This window comes from Schistocerca americana, chromosome X (assembly GCF_021461395.2).
Source record: "Schistocerca americana isolate TAMUIC-IGC-003095 chromosome X, iqSchAmer2.1, whole genome shotgun sequence".
In the NCBI taxonomy this organism is placed as follows: Eukaryota; Metazoa; Arthropoda; class Insecta; order Orthoptera; family Acrididae; genus Schistocerca; species Schistocerca americana.
The window spans coordinates 827183132-827202631 of record NC_060130.1 but is presented as its reverse complement, the minus strand read 5'-3'; positions in this window follow the sequence as shown (position 1 = coordinate 827202631).

Below are 19500 nucleotides of genomic sequence, written 5' to 3'. Positions count from 1 at the left end.
GTGCGTGATGTCTTTAGGTTAGTTAGGTTTAAGTAGTTCTAAGTTCTAGGGGACTTATGACCACAGCCGTTGAGTCCCATAGTGCTCAGAGCCATTTGAAACATTTTTTTGAACCTAAGGACATCACACACATCCATGCCCGAGGCAGGTTTCGAACCTGCAACCGTAGCAGTCGCGCGGTTCCAGGCTGAAGCGCTTAGAACCGCTCGGCCACACCGGCCGGCGATGTAAATATTACATTGTTGCACAAGTTCGTACCGTTTTTGTTTCGTATGTTGGTATTCCAGTTGCTGCGAGTTTATTTATTGATTGCCTTTTTTTATTTGTAGTTCACTGTTGCTATCTGAGTAAACACACTGTCATTTTCTCATTTTGAGATAGTGAGTGGAGTTCTGGACGTTATAATATGGAGTGCCAAGTGGAGGAATCGGAACATTTTCGACATATTCTTTTGTCTGAGTTCAGTAGAGGGGTGATGGTAGCGGAAGCAGTCAGAAACATTTGCGTTGAATGTGTGGTAATGCCATTGGACAGGACGTGGCAAGAAATGATTTTCTGGTTTTAAGGAGGATCATTTCGACATCGGTAACTCTCCATGATCAGGAAGACTTGCGGGGTGTGATGAAGAACGTTTACAAACACTGATCCACAACCATCCACGTCAGTGAACTCGGGAACTGGCAAGTGTGATTAACTGTGATCACTCCACCATCGTGCACATTTGAGTGTTGTAGTGTACCGCGAATTGTTCCTCGAGGTGTAACCATCACTGCTGACATTTATTGTCAACAACTGAGACGTCTTGTAAACGCAATCTAAGAACAACGACAAGCAAGTCTGCGTGAAGTGACGCCACTCCACGATAACCGCATTCTGCTAGACTGACAAAAAACACTATACAATAGTTGGCTTGGGAAGTCATCCGCACCCGTCTTATTCACCTGATCTTGCGCCCTCACATTTTCGTCTTTTCCGCTCTCTATCAAACAACCTTTAAGGAACTTCCTTTTCGGATGAAAATACGCCTCGAACATGCCTCGACGAGTTTTTCGCCTCAAAACCGAAAGGTTTTTGCAGTCGCGGAATCTAAAAGTTACCACAGCGTTGGCAGGCTGTTGTTAATTGTGTAGGAGGATATATTACTGATTACTAAAGACTCTGTTATGTGTATCCGTTGTGTTTATTAAACTTATGGAAGCACGCTAAGAACTTCTGCACCAATCTAAGAAATCATCTAGTGATGGCATCGGAAACTCTGAGATGGTGTTCGAGCTCAACCTGTAAACAACAACATAAGCCAGGAGCTCCACCGATAAAATTTCGTTGTTCAGGGACATTTTCTCAATATTAAGGTGCAAGAGACCCGACATCTCGGGGGTTCGTTACGGAGGAAGTGTTGGTGGGTTGGTTGATTTGGGGGAGGGTACCGAAAGCGAGGCCGTCGGTCCCATCATGTTAGGGAAGAATGGGGAAGGAAGTCGTCCGTGCCATTTCAAAGAAACCATCTCGGTATTTGCCTGAAGCGATTTAGGGAAATCACGGAAAATCTAAATCAGGATGGCTGGGCGCTGGTTTGAACCGTCGTCCTCCCGAATGCAAGTCCTGTGTGCTAAACACTGGGGAACTTCGCCCGGTACGGAGAAATTCACAACAGTGTTAATGCCAAAGGTACTCACTGTGTGTCTTTGGAAACAAATTTAAGCGATTCACTCACGGCAATATCTGTTGACAACAGTAATGGCCAATTTACAATTCGCCCTCAGGTTTGCATTCTGTCTAGGGTTTGTTATCCCGGCAGTGTTAGTTGCACGTTAACAGTGATGCACACCCCTATTGATAGTTTTACTAGACGAACAGTCGGCCGATACGCAACTCATGTATGGGTTCAATAAATGCAATCAAAGAGCAGCACATGACGGTATGCTCGCCTGTTCCGACAGCGGCGGTATTCGCATCACAGTACTTTTGCATCGTTTCAGTTTTACAATTATCTGTTTTTCGTGTTGAACATTTCAAGATTTTTTCACTGTTAAGTATTTTCACAGAAACAAAGGTGACTGATGTAAATAAAATTGGTCAAGTGCGAATAGGACTCGAGCACTGGCGTTCCATACAAACTTAATTACATTTGTAGATAGTTCAGCCAGCCCAATGAATCGAGAATGCCGACGGTGTTTGGCTGTTGTCGATATTAATAGGGGAAAGATAACGGTCCCGGAAATTCCAAGACAGTAGCAAAATCTTTAAAGTAGTTCCTGAGAAACTTGTCCAGACACATAAAAAAGCGAGCAGAGGACTTCACTTTATATATACAGGGTGTTTCACTAAATGTGTTTGCCTCTGTAAGTTACGAAGTAATAGGCGATGGAAATATTTATTGCGGTAGGTCACCATAAGAAACGTTACACTGTCTGCGGAGCTATGAACATAGTTTATTGTGTTATTATCCAAATAGTTACAGCAAAAAGATACCATTTTTAAAGGGAACAATAGTTGTTTCTATCATGCACTGGATTCAGTAACACCAGCTGTGTATACATCAAATTAAATTACATTCATATCACTTTTAGGTCGGGAGCTACAACACTACGAAGTTTCAGGGGCAGATACCACACACGCTGCACATAACGCAATGCGCCTTCTAAGGTACGTTGTCCAAGACGCGACGCACACTAGCGACTGCGACGGGTCGCTTCGTGACGTCAGAAGTTGCCTGCTGGCGCATGCGCAGTTCGAGTTTGGGATGCGACGCGCGACTGTTGCGGCAGCTGCCGCAGCACTGCACCAGTGAGCAGTGTTGCGACGGAAGTCGCACGACAGAAAGACGTACGGCTGCCAGAAAGATGTCGAGCCAGTCAAGGAAAACTGAAATGAGCCACTCACAGGATGTGATGCTCTGTGAGATGGTCTCGCAACATCCTTGTCTTTACGATTTGAAGAACCTTAAATACAGAGACACTATGTTCAGAGATAGAAATTGGTGCACAGTTGAAACTGGCAGGTGAGTGAAATATATAATATTTTCCCATTAATGCAAATTTTTCAGGCCTGTTATGAAAATCAGTATAATCCATGCAGATGTAGAATTAGAATGATGAAAATGAACTTGAAGGTCAATTTTCGCATTACTCTTTTTTGTGACGATAAAAATTGAAAACGGCAAATACATTATAAAATGAACAATCTAAAGTACAACGAGAAAGTTACATTTTACAATACCTTCACTTTGAAAGTAAACGGTAGATTGGTGTCTTGATGATACCTTCTAGTTGTGAAAAACCACCACCAGATTGTTGTACAGCTTTCTGTAATCAATAGATGTTCGTTTTTGAGGAAGGCGTTTCTCAACAGATTGCGCAAACAGTATGCTGCAATAAGTAATTTGTCACATTCACTTCAATTCATTGGTAGAAGATGGTGCTCAAAAAACTTGTGCCAAAAGTGCACTACTGTTTTACAAGGCCCTTCTGGTCTGACACAGTTCACAATTGAAATTCGTCTTTTGTAAATCGTGGAGTCATCTTTTGAGTGCAGCTTGGCAAGATTAAATGTTCATGTCATCCATAACGATGTATGCTGTGAGAATATAAGAATATTGAAGTTCATTTGGATGGGAATAAAGATTCAGTCGGCTATGAAAGTTGCCTTCGCTTGTTCCAAAAGTTTCTGCATGGGAGAAACTGACAAGTATAATTTGGGGAAATTTCGTGAACAAGCACGGACATTATTTCTTCCACATTTCTGCCAGTGTATACTGTAGACGTTCAGAATCAAAATTCTAGAGATGTTTAAGGTGTAACCCTATCTTGTTGTCAAGAACTTGAAACAATGCAATGACGCTAGTGTGCACGTATTGTTAATAAACTTATCTTTCATTGGAATTTTAGGTGAAATGTGCAAAAACAGATGGAGGAATATTCGGGACTCGTATCAGAGAAATAAACGAGAAAGAAAGCTTGGAACAGGTTCAGATGCCTCAGCAAAACCAAGAAAATGGGTTCTGCTTGATCACTTGGCTTTAAGAAACCTACATTTCGTGGCATTTTAAATGAAATTGTCAAGAGCATATGGAGAAATATTAGTAACTCATACCGGAGAAATATGACGTAAAATGGTTTCATTAGGTCCAAATGTGTCAGCGAAACAAAACAAATGCATTCTCTGTCGTGTGATGACCACACGATTCTCGTTGCGCGTCGACAGAACTGGCGGCTAGTCGCGACGCTCCCGGAGATATATGAGCCCAAATCTCGGAAACGGAGATCGATATCATTCTGATCTTAACTTTAAAAATAATTTCGATATGTTAGCTTCTTTTCATCGGCAACGATATATGACCTAACCTGAACCATACGTAAAGTAGCCAGCGACCACATTTTTCACTGTACACAATTCAAATTTTATGCAGTAGGTTACTTGTAAATTAAGTATCGGAATAACTGTGACGAATATCGGAAAAATAGACACCTCATTATCAAGCTGTGATGTGAAACTGTAAGATACGCAAACATCAATTTTTTGTGCCTTTTACTTTCCTCACAATTGATAGAGAAGTAATATACAGCGAAAAAAACACGCAAAACCGGAAGAGATACTTTTCAATTTTTTAAAGTAAAATGAGAATCTGTATCGAAAAACTAACTCTGGGAGACGATGTAACTTTGTTGCATTAACATACAGAATTTTTTACAGCAAGAAAATCGGAATTCTTATTTTTCTTATGTATTTGAATCCGCCGCCGCCGACCGGAGCTTGGGAAACAGCGACGACTCCAGTCGTGTTGCGGCCGTGTCGCCGTCTGCCAGGGTGGGGAAAGAGGAGGGGGCAGCGTCGCAGTCGCAGCCAACTGTCGCGTCTTGCACAACGTAACTTAAATGTGGTGCAGTCGAGTTGTAACGTCGCCGGTGTCAGTGAGAGAGAAGCTTACTCGATGCCCTGTTAGACTGGCGACTGTCGCCGCACACGGCCGTATACCCGACAGTTTGAACCACACAAACAAACGGATGAAGATGGCATACACGAACAACGCGTACGTTCACATGTTACTCATGCTGTGTATACATCAATTTAAATTACTTTACTATCACTTTTAGTTTGAGGGCTACAACACTTCAAAGTTTCAGGGGCATATACCACACACTCAGCGCATAACGCAAAGCGCCTTCGAAATGTGGTGCGGTCGAGTTGTAACGTCGCCGGTATCACGGAGAGAGAAGCTTACTCGATGCTCTGTTAGACTGCCGACTGTCGCCGTACACGGCCGTATACCCGACAGTTCGAGCCACACAAACGAATGAAGATGGCATACATGAACAAAAAGTGCGTTGACATGTCACTGATGCTCGGCGAGTGCCGACACGATGCCACTGAAGGAGCCATGGCGTACGCCGTGAGATATCCTAGGCGAAGAGCTCCGGTAGCCATAACGTTCTTACGTGCCGAACAACGACTTCGGGAAACAGGCAGCTTGGTGATGCGCCACAGTAACAGGCGAAGAACTGCAAGAAGTGAATAGACGGAGGTGTTTGTTTTAGCTGCAGTACACCACGATCCTCATGTCAGATTACGAGCAGTTGCTGCAGTCGCTGGTGTCAGTCTCACATCTGTATGACGTATAGTACAGGGCCACAGGTTTCACCCATACTGCCTGTCACTGACCCAGGAGCTGCATGGGAACGATTTCAATGTGAGAGTTACATTCTGTGAATGGGCCATGCGTAATTTCACGCTGGAGTCTTTACAAGGTCTTATGCTCCCTGATGGGTCCACGTTCACAAAGTATGGTGCAGTAAATCGCCATAACGTGCACAACTGGGCCACATACAATTCTCGGTGGGTACGACCTGAATGTAGTGTGTGGGCATATAAGGCGAGAATGTGGGTCTTGCGGGAGGCGTGCGCGAGATAGTCCCTGCAGTCGCACTGTCCTCTGTGCCTTCGGTGGCTGAGATGGATAGAGCGTCTGCCATGTAAGCAGGATATCCCGGGTTTGAGTCCCGATCGGGGCACACATTTTCACCTGTCCCCGTCAGCAGCTGAAGGTATTAATATATAATTCTAATTTAGTTCTATACGGCTGCAGGTCATCAATAGTGTCTGTTCTTTCGGACATGTCCGAAAGAACAGACACCATATCCATATAAGTATAATTTGTTGGGATTGTGCCAATGGACCACTTTCACCCTGACGCCGTCTATTTCCCGATGACACGGATGAATGTGGTCAACTGGCTGAAGGAAATGGTGACACATGAAATGTAATGCGGCAGCGAAAAGGAAGTCCTCGATTTGTGGTAATACACTACGGACGAGTTCATAGTCTTAACAAACAGAACGCAATACCGGAACCTTTTCGCTAACAATTTCGGGTCGTCGTTCATGGACCCACCGCCCACCTGGTGTGTGTCGGGCGTGAGAAGAAGTTGAACTACAGACGTGATATTTCCACGATCCCCATACGGTAACAAAAACAGTCTCTGACTGCGTGCAGCGGCTCCGGACACTCCGACGGTTGATGCCTGGTGATAATCGTCGAACTGACGATCGCCTCATACCGACCACTCGCTTCGATAAGGTGTTCCCAGCGGGGAGGATGGCTCTTTTTAGTTCACATGATGTCAACTTTTGGGGTATGGCTCCACTGTATTGTTGATTTTTAATTCATTTTCAAGAAATTAAAAAAAAAGTTGTGAACGTGCACCCTGATGGTAGGATGGGGGAGACATCGTGGCTAGGCGTTGGAACTCGATCCCTGCACGCCTTTCCTCCTCCTGCCTGTGCTCCTTCATAAGAAAAATTTTTAAAAATGGTAGGCTGAGGCGCTCGCGGAGTATCGAGCCGTATGTCGCGATTTCTGTACGTGTTTCTTAGCGTTTGTTCCTTTCTTCCGTACTCAGTATTACACAAACAAAAATTTTAAAAAAATCAAAGAAAGAAAAGGCGGTAGAGCACTTGCCCACGAAAGGCAAAGGTCCTGAGTTCGAGTCTCGTCCGACACACAGTTTTAATCTGCCAGGGTCAGCTTACACTCAGCTGCAAAGTGTAAATGTCATTCTGCATCATAATGGTTTGTATAGGCTGACTATCGTCAAGTTCCCTACTTTAACAGCAGCGGTAAAACTTTGTCATCTGAAGTTGATGGCATGACTTCGTAGTTACTGATGTTGTTTCTTATGTAAGTTGCCAGTCCACATTTAGGATGACTGTTGTCAGTTACCATCTTAATGTGTGGAATCCTTCTCCTGCTGACAAGTTGTACATCATCTTCTTTCTTGGAGTAAGATGATATAAACTTGTTCTTTCACTGCTCTGGATAAACATTCACTCTTTGCTCTTCTTATGGCTTACAACGTTTTTCGGTAAATTGACACTGAAGGTCCACTCTTACGAAGCTTACAGTCCTGAGAAGGAAAGACCTCCTCTGGTACCTTTCCTCCGTACAATGCGCGAGACGTCATTTTCTACAGTTCGGTCTCGTCTTAACAGTTGTCGCTCGCGTGCGTAAGCAACAGTGCCCTTCAGCGAAAAAAAAATGAAACGTACAAATAATAATGAAATCATTACTGTGTAAAGAGCTACCGGAAGCCCCGGACCTCTTATATCAAAATAATCGGAAAAGTGTGCAAAAGGACCACCGAAATTTTAGCGATGGTGTTCGGATACACCCTTTACAAGAAATATTGCAGCATCAGAAAAGTGTAGCAATACAAAGGAAGACACGATCAGGATCCACGCTTGTTGCTGGGATCGGACTTTGACCCTCAATACAAATAAATGTAACGTGAATTCTGTGCATCGGCAACAGTTTTCAAGGTTCGCTTTCTGGCACACTAGTGCATTTTTTAGAATGTGGTCTGTTGATACCTAATGATTGTCGAATAAGCTGAAAATCGGTTCGTAATAAGCAAATAAGCCAATATTAATGGTACAGAATGTGGGAAAAGAAGGTGGAGAAAACTCTGCCCATGTTTGAAAATTCGTAGAAAGTGCGTTGGCTAACGACCATAAGTCACAGAAATCCGCGTATTGACATCGCCAAAACATATGAGAAAACACTACAACAACAAAGCCATGACAAGTTGTAAATTGTGTAGCAGACTACCTACCAACAGTCGGTCGCAGTGGCCGAGCGGTTCTAGGCGCTTCAGTCTGGAACCGCGCGGCCGCTACAGTCGCAGGTTCGAATCCTGCCTCGGGCATGGTTGAGTGTGCTGTCCTTAGGTTACTTAGGTTTAAGTAGTTCTAAGTTCTAGGGGACTGATGACCTCAGATGTTACGTCCCGTAGTGCTCAGAGCCATTTGAACCATTTGAAGCTACCAACATAAACACCCAATAGCTGTATGTAAGTAAGAAAATAAAATAACTCAATGAAGCTAGCACAAAAAGTGCTGAAACATGTCTGGGTAAAACGAAACGGAATTCCTCGTCCTCTTTTCATATCAAGCACGGACATAAGAAGAACTGCAACGCCAAATGATGATTATTAAAAAATTTGCTTTGTTTTTCACCCTTAATTACTTTTAACTGTGCCAGTGCAGAAAATAGTTACAGATTATTTAAATAGAAATTACCTGTTTGGCGACAAGGACAACTTTCACATCTACGAAATGTAAACTAATAACGATAAGTAAAAAACGCTACTTACAGTTAGTCGGAAATAGGTATTTTGTGTGTATATCTTAATTTTTTCTTTTCTTTTTTATTATTACTGTATTTATTTGTGTAGTTGATGAGGACCGATACCAGCCAAATCTGATAGTTACTGCTGAAATTTTGTGAGCTTGTGCAAGTGTACAAACAATAATAATAAAAACCAATTACCGTGTAGTATCTATTACAACAGACATGTGGATCTTTTCAAATTTGCTACTGTAATTTACGACGATAGCTATACTATTCACTACCCATTTCCCTTTTTCCCGATAATAATTAATTTTGGGTACCAACATAGAAAACAGAATTTGTAAGGTACTGGACATATTTTTCTAGCGGACTCCGTTTATGCGAGGTTCGATCGTCCCAAATAACAAAAAAGCCAGTCCGCGGTAAATACATTTCCTTACCCGAAGTAAATGTGAACACGTTTCTCGTGTAATTATTTTTTACAATGATTATGAGATGATCAGTGAAAACCAGCATCGTGGTGGAATATGGGTATTGTAGTAAAAATTTCCCGTCTGCTATGAAGGTGCAGAAGCTAAGACGTGTTTTCAATGGCGCCGCGAGATGGCACGATTGGATAGCACGGCTCAGCCCAGCTTACAGCAGGTCGCTCATTTCACCAGATTTCAAACGCAGCAGCCAGTCACAAGGACAGCGAGAGCTGTACCGATCGATGATGACCTGCAAAGGTGGAAACTCATATTCTTTGTTTACCATGAAAGCCCGTTTCAGCACCTTTCAGTGCAAAAATGGCACGCTATTAATTTTTTAGCAGCGACTTAGTATATGGTGTATCACTGCGCATAGTTAATTTCTTTCCTCCTTCCCCTCCTTCTTCTCCATCCCCCCTTCCCCTTCCCCCACCCCCTCCCACTCCTCTCCACCCCCTCCAGCTCTTCTCTCTCTCTCTCTCTCTCTCTCTCTCTCTCTCTCTCTCTCTCTCTCTCTCTCTCTCCCTCCCTCTCCCTCCCCCCCCCCCTCTCTCTCTCTTTCTCACACACACACACACACACACACACACACACACACTCCCTCACTCACTCTTCTAAAAAATCAGAGTTTTCAAGATTGAAATGTCAAATGTGGACTTGCTTTTTCTAATTTCATTCGCTGATATCTTGCGGCGTACTGTAAGGCAAGGTGCCACTGAGAAAGAAAGTGTCTGTTGCACGGATGCGCCTAAACTTGGGCATATTGAGGATAAGATGTGCTGTCCTTCCCAGAACCTCTTACAGAAAGTTTTTTAAACAGGTGGGCATATTGAAAACAGCTTCAAAGAAGTGATGAAGTTTGTTGTCAATAATCAATTACATCTCTCAGGTGTTCACGACGCGATTGATTTATGGTGGCTTGTTGCAGGTTCGAATCCTGCCTCGGGCATGGATGTGTGTGATGTCCTTAGGTTAGTTAGGTTTAAGTAGTTCTAAGTTCTATGGGACTGATGACCACAGATGTTAAGTCCCATAGTGCTCAGAGCCATTTGAACCATTTATGGTGGCTTCCGGGTTCTCTGCCGAGTTGTTGCCCATCTCTTTAGGCACAGTTTTTCGATGATCGATACAGCCGTCTTCTTCAGGTGTAGCATGTCTTGCTGTTACGTGTACTCGCTGACTGGACTCCAAAAGGACTGAACTAATTTTGGACTCGTCCCCCTATTTATAGCCGAGTTGGATACCCGACGCCCACTACTCCCTCTTTTGTTTCTCAGAGATCGGACTCACATTCCCTGAAATACATATTCACTCAGCGTTTTCCAGCTGTGGAGGATGTGATGGTCGGCGACATCTTAATAAATTGTGTGCTGAACACGAAGCCTTGGTCATATTGAAACCTACGTCCCTGTTTATAAGGTTATTTGACATCTTTATTTCGATAAACTCCTTAATTATGCTGTTCCAGAAACTTGGCGTTCGCACCAGGGTACTGGTCTCATCGTACTTCATTTCATGATTATATTCTAGGTAGCGTTCGGCGACAACAGATTTCCTTTGCTGTTAAAGTCATATGGGTGTTGTTGATGTTCCTTGCATCTGTCTTTGATTGTACTGATTGTCCCCCCCCCCCCCCCCCCCACTTAAGACATGCCACATTCAGACAGACTGCTATAGTCGCCCAGCTTTCGGAAACCTAGATCGTCTTTAACACTAAAGAATTCTCTTTATCTTTGTCGAAGACAGCGAAATACACTGAAGAACCAAAGAAACTGGTAACCTGCCTAATATCGTGTAGTGCCTCCACGAGCACGCACGAGTGCCGCAGAACGATGTGCCATGGACTGGAATAATGTCTGAAGTAGTTGTGGAGGGAAATGACACCATGAATCCTGCAGGCTGTCCACATATCCGTAAGAGTACGAGGGGGTGGAGATCTCTACTGAACAGCATGTTGCAAGGCATCCCGGATATGCTCAATAATGTTCATGTCTGGGGAATTTGGTGGCCAGCGGAAGTGTTTAAACTCAGAAGAGTGTTCCTGGAGCCACTTTGTAGCAATTCTGGACGTTTGGGGTGTTGCATTGTCCTGCTAGAATTGCCCAAGTCCATCGGAATGCACAATGGACATGAATGGATGCAGGTGATCAGATAGGATGCTTACGTACGTGCCACCTGTCAAGAGTCGTATCTAGACGTATCATGGGTCCCATATCACTCCAACTAGATACGCCTCACACCGTTACAGAGCCTCGACCAGCTTGAAAATTCCTCTGCTGGCATACAGGATCGATAGATTCATGAGATTGTCTCCATACCCGCACATGCCCATCCACTCAATACAATTGGAAAGGAGACTCGTCCGACCAGGCAACACGTTTCGGTCATCAACAAAATGGCTCTGAGCACTATGGGACTTTACTTCTGAGGTCATCAGTCCCCTAGAACTTAGAGGTCATCAACAGCCCAAAGCCAGTGTTGACGGGCCAAGGCGAGACGTAAAGCTTTGTGTCGTGCAGTCATCAAGGGTACACAAGTGGGCCTTCGGCTCTGTAAGCCCATATCAATGATGTTTCGTTGAATGGTTCGTACTCTGACACTTCTTGATAGCCCAGCAATGAAATCTGCAGCCTTTTGCAGGAGGGTTACACTTCTCTCACGTTGAACGGTTCTCTTCAGCCGTCGTTGGTCCCATTCTTCCAAGATCATTTTCCGGTCGCAGCGATATCAGTGACTGATGTTTTACCGGATTTCTGATATTCATGGTACACTCTTGAAATGGCAGTACGGGAAAATCCCCACGATGCTGTGTCCCGTCGCTCATGCGCCGACTATAACACCACTCACTTAAATGTTGATAACCTGCCGCTGTAGCAGCAGTAACCGACCTAACACCTGCGCCGGACACTTGTTGCCTTATATATGCGTTGCCGACCGCAGCGCCGTATTCTTCCTGTTTGCATACTCCGTATTTGAATACGCATCCCTATACCAGTTTCTTTGGCGCTTCTGACCAGCAAAAGGTAGATAAACGATTTTTGATTTCTTAACCTCTATGAGGCTTTCTTGATTTTGGCTGCATCTCCCGTTCAGTTTTTGATCCGAGTACCCATTCCTTCGGAACACAATTTGTAGCCACGTTGATGTGACCACCTGTCAAAAGCTGAGTAATCACTTTTGCAACGCGTACCGCTGGTTGACGTGGAGGAAGAGTGTTAGCGAGGTTGCCAGTGCCGTGGCAAGCTTCACTTGGTTTCTCGGTTGAGGATCCATGGCATGAACAGCCCGACCGATGTGGTCCCACAGATTCTCGATTGGGTCTAAATCCGGAGAGTACGGTCTCCAGGGGCGTACGATAAATTCATGCTGGCGCTCTTCGAACGATGCACGTACACTGCTAGCTGTGTGAGAAGTTGCGTTGTCCTGCTGGTAGATTCCATCGCGGTGAGAAAAAACAAGCTGCATGCAGGGGTAGACATGATCTGCAAGGATAGATGCATACTTCTGCATCTACATTTATACTCCGCAAGCCACCCAACGGTGTGTGGCAGAGGGCACATTACGTGCCACTGTCATTACCTCCCTTTCCTGTTCCAGTCGCGTATGGTTCGCGGAAAGAAGACTGCCGGAAAGCCTCCATGCGCGCTCGATCCTCTCTAATTTTACATTCGTGACCTCCTCGGGAGGTATAAGTAGGGGGAAGCAATATATTCGATGCCTCATCCAGAAACGCACCCTCTCGAAACCTGGACAGCAAGCTACACCGCTATGCAGAGTGCCTCTCTTGCAGAGTCTACCACTTGAGTTGGCTAAACATCTCCGTAACGCTATCACGCTTACCAAATAACCCTGTGACGAAACTCGCCACTCTTCTTTGGATCTTCTCTATCTCCTCTGCCAACCCGACCTGGTACGAATCCCACAATGATGAGCAATACTCAAGTACAGGTTGAACGAGTATTTTGTAAGCCACCTCCTTTGTAGATGGACTACATTTTCTAAGGACTCTCCCAATGAATCTCAACCAGGCACCCGCATTACCAACAATTAATTTTATATGATCATTCCACTTCAAATCGTTCCCTACGCCTACTCGCAGATATTTTACAGAAGTTACTTTTACCAGTGTTTTTTTCCGCTATCATATAATAATACAATAAAGGATCCTTCTTTCTATGTATTCGCAATAGATTACATTTGTCTATGTTAAGGGTCAGTTGCCACTCCCTGTACAAATTGCCTATCCGCTGCAGATCTTCTTGCATTTCGCTGCAATTTCCTAATGCTGCAACTTCTCTGTATACCACAGCATCATCCGCGAAAAGCCATCAATGGCCCGTGATGGACCAAAGTTGCCTTGGCGCCGATTTTGGATAGGGTCATTTTGCCACGCACGGTGTACATTAACCAAGGCGGCACGCCAACTGTTTACAAAATTAGCCGTTTCGAAAAAGCTTCCACCCTTACCTCGAAAGCGAATGATCATGCCTTTTGGCCGCAGGATAAATCGGTCCATTTCTGCATTACGACAAAAACTGCGCTGTTTCCCGTGCCCCAGGACACGTGTCATATAACCTCCACTGCTAGCGCTGTTAGTTGCCGTCTGCCGTCTGTGAGTGGTTATTGCACGTACGGGTCGAATACAGGCGGTGGTCACAATAATGTGTCTGGGCTGTGTAATTCTTCGACGAAGCTCTTCTTGTCTGAAGGTGTTCGAATTCTACAGATCAGTATCCTGAAGCACCGAATTTGTTTGTGAAGGATGGTGACGGGTCGAGGCCAGGAGATAGAGGTCAGTGTGTGTAGGTTTTCTATACACACTGTGACTCAGATCTGTATATTTTCCTCTTACCTAAAGGTTGTTGGCCCTGTTTTTCAAGTTCCATCGTGAATTTTGTATTACGACTGATAAAATTAAATGTTCCAGGAAATCTTCAAGTTTTTCCGCTCCATGAGGCCCCGCCACAAATGTGTCGACGTACCGACAGAAATACGTTGGTTTCATCTTGGCACCGACCGGAGTGGCCGAGCGGTTCTAGGCGCTACAGTCTGGAACCGCGTGACCGCTACGGTCGCAGGTTCGAATCCTGCCTCGGGCATGGATGTGTGTGATGTCCTTAGGTTAGTTAAGTTTAAGTAGTTCAAAGTTCTAGGGGACTGATGACCACAGCAGTTAAGTCCCATGGAGCTCAGAGCCATTTGAACCTTTTTTTTTTCATCTTGGCGGATTCTAGTGTCTTTGCTTCAAAGTGTTCTAACTACAAGTTCACCACGACAGGTGATAATGGATTACCCATCATCGTGCATCGGTTTATTCATAATATCTTCCGTCGAACAAAAGTTCCTTGAAATAGTCGTCGAAGTCTTTCGCAATTAGTTACAAGGAAGCAGAAAGTGGAAAAAATGGTTCAAATGGCTCTGAGCACTATGCGACTTAACTTCTGTGGTCATCAGTCGCCTAGAACTTAGAACTAATTAAACCTAACTAACCTAAGGACATCACACACAGCCATGCCCGAGGCAGCATTCGAACCTGCTACCGTAGCGGTCGGTCGGGTCCAGACTGTAGCGCCTAGAACCGCACGGCCACCCCGGCCGGCCTCAGAAAGTGGAACTCTTGTAAAGATGGAGACTACATTCTGTTTAACGTCAAAGCCGATCTGGATGTGTAACGCATTCTATTCGAATGTGGCATGACTTACGTGTGGCAGGTTATTAGAACATCAGCGATATACGCGACTGAAACAACCAAGCAAACCAGCTGTCACAGAACTCTATGATGAGAGCAGTGTGGTGGTGCAGAGACCAAGTTTCTGGGAGAGTTTAATTAAGGCGTCCATAAAATCTAGATGTCAGAAAACCTAATAAACGAGAACAGAGGTTTCAATTTAAACAAGTCTTGGTGTCCGGCACTCAATTTAGTAAGATCTCGCCGCCCATCACATCCACGAGAGCTGGAAAACGCTGAGCGAAATTGTGTTTCACGAAATATCAGTGCGTTCTCTGAAAAACAAAAGAGCGTCAAAGAGCGTACTGGGTGGCCGAATTCGAGAGCCCAACACACAGTCTGGTTCGAATTGAGGCAGCGAGGACACATAAAAGCAAAATTCGCAGCACCTGAGGAAGATGGCTGGGTCGGTCGTCGAAATATTCTGTATAAAATGGAAACAACTACTTGGCAGACAGCAGAGGAACACCATTAATCACTATCAGTTTGAAAGATCGGTCCTATTTTTCGTTTTGCCGTTTCCCGTTTCTCTACGAAGTCAGCATTATGATATGACAACATGCTGAAGCCAGCACTATCCAGGAGAAGGAATTTGTGTGTTCCATCTCTCTGCGTCTGTTATAGCTCTCATGTTCAAGTGTGATAACGTGTTTGTAGTGCAGAAAGGAGTGTGGTATTTAGCAGTAAATTTCTTTGACTATCTACCCAGTTATGCAAATAATATTTTCTAATAGATAATAAAATTAACTTGAAACATAAGCTGAAACCTTACCTGGTTGATCCGCCCGGATAGTTGTGCCCCTTTAAGGACCACATGTGGGCCAAGGCAAGACATGCTGGCCCCGTTTTGAATCTTCCTGCCGGATTAGCGATGAGGGCTGGTGTGCCGACAAGCGCAGATATTATTTCTATGTGGTTTACAGTATCCCGGTAGGTGGATACCGGGATGGAATCCCGACGTCCCGCCTTAGGTACGCGATACGCAAACATTTAAAAAATTTTCTCAATCTTGCACACAGAAGACGCAGAGAGGGGGTACACTGATTACGTCCTCGGGGTGAATAGGAGACTGATGACCTCAGATGTTTAGTCTCCTTAAACCTACGATCAGCAGCAGCAACATATCTGGTTGACAACTTCTTATACTAAATAGAAGTAGTTTTGGAAGACTGTCATGCAAATGGCCAGCATGTTGCCATTTTTCTGACAGAGAAAGTGCGCTGCAACACTCGTTCCACGGTATAGCGAGAGGTTGCAATTACTCTCGGTGAAACATGTAAATAAGGGAACTAAACTAACAAGGTGTCACAAACCATTACGGTAAAACTTAGGTAGCTGGTATAGATAATCCTGATAAAAAGTATTTTGAGATTGGTAACCAATGGGCAGAAATGAATATTTCAGACAGTGCGAAGTCTAGAATGAGGCAAGTTTTCTTCTTTTTATTTTCTCTTTTGACAGTGATGCCATTGCCTTGAAAAACAATTCAGAGTCGCTTGACTCGTGTGCGTGGTGGAGCTTACCACGGTGTACAGTTCATGATTCGTTGTCGATACTGCAGCATTACTCGTTACAAGAAACTGCAGTCATTCATTTTTACATATGGTGTAGCAAAATGTAATGCCCGGAAAGATGAACTAATTTATAGGGAACATAAATGCAATTGGCTTCATCCTCACTGAAATAAATTTATCGCCGTGCACAGAAATGGACGAGCAACTGGGTGGTTCAAGTGGAGGCTAGCTGGCGCAGGTTCTTTACAGAAATCTTTAGCTTACTAGAAATTAATGAGATTATGTAGGATCATGTGGGAGGATATTCATCAATAAATATGCGTCAAGCTGTCTATGAACTGCAAGTGTCAAATACTACAGAGAAGAGAGAGCTGGTGGAGCAGTAACTACATCTTATCACAGAAAACGCGTGCAAGCAAGAGCCAGACGATTTCAAGCCCAGGTTGAAGTTTTGTTATTGACATTGCAGTATCGAACTTCGTACAGTTTGTATTGTTCTTAGTGATCATGGAGACGCCTCTTTGAGCTGTGATGGTGCTTTCAATCGCCATAACATCTACTTCCCAGGATCATCTCAGATGACGATTGTTTATTTGCGGGCTAGAATAGTGTAAGATCAACCAAGACCACATTATTTACTGACACTTAGTAGGAAAGCTATAAGTTAACTACTGTTCATTCAAAACGTTCTACTGTCCGCAGCTAGTGGTCTAGTGGCTAGTGGCTAGTGTTCTTACCTCTGGGTCAAGGGGTCCCGGTTTCGATTCCCGGCCGGCTTGGGGAATTTCTCTGCCCTGGGACTGAATGTTTCCGTTGTCATCATCATTCGTGAAAGTGGCTAGATTGGACTGTATACAGATTGGGAATTTGTACGGTCGCTGATGACCGCGCAGTTGAGCGGCCAACAAACCAAACATCAAGATGTACTACCACAGCTGGAAACTGTACTTCTCCCTTTCGATGAAAGGGTGTGGTCTGAACGCTATGGTGCACGACTCTATTTCGATAGCAGTGTTCGTGAGGACTTCAGAAACATGAAAGTTACCCTCATCTTTGGACTGTAAGAAGAGGCCCTGACCCACAGCCAGCACAAATACCATATGTCACTCCTGTGGGATTTTTTCGATGGTGCTACACGAAACCGTTGATGTGTGGTAGGTGGTAAGAGCAGAAATACTGTATTTCAGCAGCATGTCAGGAACTAGTTTCCCTTATGCTTCCCGCTCATCAAGCATATACTAAGTACTAGTGACTTTTGACATTGATGTAACCAGTATGCTTAACAATACCTCACACGAACACATTTTTCCATTATTTGGTAAAGTCGCATTGCATTTCTGTCTAGTGGACAGCGTTTATTCAACCACGTAATTGTAAGATATATATATATATATATATATATATATATATATATATATATATATATATATATATATATGTGTGTGTATGTGTGTGTGTGTGTGTGTGTGTGTGTGTGTGTTGTGACGTGTTACTGATATCTTGGTGGTAAGTTCCTATGGCACCAAGCTACTGAGGTCATCCGTCCCTAGGCTTACACACTACTTAATCTAACTTACACTAACTTACGCTAAGGACAACGAACACACACCCATGCCCTAGGGAGGACTCGAACCTCCGCCGGCCGGGGTGACCGAGCGGTTCTAGGCGCTACAGACTGGAACCTCGCGACCGCTACGGTCGGTGAAAAAACTTGGATTTCATAGTCGAGCGGCTGCTCATAAGCCACACATCACGCCGGTAAATGCCAAACGACGCCCTGCTTGGTGTAAGGAGTGTAAACATTGGACGATTGAACAGTGTAAAAACGTTGTGTGGAATGACGAATCACGGTACACAATGTGGCGATCCGATAGCAGGGTATGGGTATGGCGAATGCCCGGTGTACGTCATCTGCCAGCGTGTGTAATGCCAACAGTAAAAGCCGGAGGCGGTGGTGTTATGGTGTGGCCGTGTATTTCATGGAGGGGGCTTGCATCCCTGGTTATTTTGCGTGTCACTATCACAGCACAGGCCTACATTGATGTTTTAAGTACCTTCTCGCTTCCCACTGTTGAAGAGCAATTCGGGGATGGCGATTGCATTTTTCGACAGGATCGAGCACCTGTTCATAATGCACGGCCTGTGGTGGAGTGATAACACGACAATAACATCCCTATGATGGACTGGCCTGCACAGAGTCCTGACCTAAATCCTACTGAACACCTTTGGGATGTTTTAGAACGCCGACTTCGTGCCCGGCCTCACCGTGGATCGATACCTCTCCTCAGTACGGCACTCCGTGAAGAATGGGCTGCCATTCCCCAAGAAACCTGTCAGAACCTGACTGAAGGCATGCCTGCGAGTGTAGAAGCTCTCATGAAGGCTAAGGGTGGGCCAACACCATACTGAATTCCGGCAATATCGATGGAGGGCGGCACGAACTTGTAAGTCATTTTCAACCAGGTGTTCGGATACTTTTGATCACATAGTGTACATATATGCTCTGCAAGATATATATTTCTCGTGCCACTATGACTTGCACCTCTTCCTGTTTGGCAGGATATAGCTAGGTGGCGCATTGTTAAGACAATGGACTCTGTCGGGAGAACAGTGGCTCAAATAGGTTAGCTGTGGTTTGACTAAGTCGTTCAAGGCAAATGCTGGGATGGTTCCTCTGTAAAGTGTATGGCAGATTTCCTCGACCATCCTTCCACGAACCGAGCCTGTACTCGGTCCCTAATCATCATTTTGTTCACGCAGTGTTAAATCCTAATCTTCCCATTTTTAATTCGCGAATAATAGAACGACTGCCAGCAAGACACAGTGTCTGCTCGAATTTCTCTTTGTGTCTGACCATGGGCAGTTAGCAAGATTTATGTTCCACGGAGCTCATGGACGAGTATTATTTGCGGTTGGGTTGGATTGTTTTGAGGGAAGAGGCCAAACTACGAGGTCATCGGTCTCATCGGATTAGGGAAGGAAGTCTGCCGTGCCCTAAATCGCTCCCGGCATTTGCCTGGAGCGATTTAGGGAAATCACGGAAAACCTAAATCAGGATGGCCGGACACGGGATTGAACCGTCGTCCTCCCGCATGAGAGTCCAGTGCGCTAACCACTGCGCCACCTCGCTCGGTATATTATTTGCGGAATACTTCTCCTACAAAGG